This window comes from Ricinus communis, chromosome 9 (genome assembly GCF_019578655.1).
Source record: "Ricinus communis isolate WT05 ecotype wild-type chromosome 9, ASM1957865v1, whole genome shotgun sequence".
Lineage (NCBI taxonomy): Eukaryota > Viridiplantae > Streptophyta > Magnoliopsida > Malpighiales > Euphorbiaceae > Ricinus > Ricinus communis.
In genome coordinates this window covers 11,822,154-11,822,818 of record NC_063264.1, presented here as the reverse complement: position 1 = coordinate 11,822,818, position 665 = coordinate 11,822,154, and the positions used below count along the sequence as shown (strand labels likewise).

The 665-nt window shown below is 43.5% G+C and overlaps 1 non-coding gene across 1 annotated transcript; it reads left to right on the top strand.

Moving 5' to 3' along the window:
* Positions 1 to 227: 227 nt before the first annotated feature.
* Positions 228 to 334, top strand: LOC125371266. Its single transcript, XR_007217566.1, has one exon. It is a non-coding gene; the product is annotated as a small nucleolar RNA R71 (small nucleolar RNA).
* The last annotated feature ends 331 nt before the right edge of the window (positions 335 to 665 follow it).

Genomic DNA, 665 nt, shown 5'->3' with positions numbered 1-665 from the left:
GAGCTGTTAAGGCTACTATAGAATCTAACTGGTTAACCACTCCCTGCTTAACTGGCCGACTCCTAGAGGATTGCTATTGGTAGTTGTTCATGGCCATCTCCTCTATCAAATTTTGTGCTTGCTCCGGCGTCTTACTGTTCAGGGCCCCACCTGCTGCAGCATCTACCATCTGCCTAGTACCGAGGTTCAAACCGCTATAGAAAGTCTAAACCTGCATCCATACTGGTAATCCGTGGTAGGGGCAACATCGAAGCAAGTCCTTGTACCTCTTGCAGGCATCATATATTCTCTCGTCATCGAACTGTACAAAAGAATATATGTCATTTCTCAATTTAACAATTTTAGTAGGAGGAAAGTACTTATATAAAAAAATTTTCAGCCAAAGAACTCCATGTCGTAATAGTTTTGGCTGGGAGTGACTGCAACTATCTCTTCGCTCGGTCCCTCAATGAAAAAGGAAACAGTCTTAACCGAATGGCATCATCAGTCATTCCATTTACCTTGAAGGTATCAAAGATCTCCAAGAAGTTGGCTATGTGAGCGTTTGGGCCCTTGCTCGGCAGTCCCCTAAATTGCACACTATTCTGGATCATTTATATCACGTTCAACTTTATCTCAAAGTTATTGGCTGCCACAGGTGGTCGCACTATACTCATTTGTGTCCC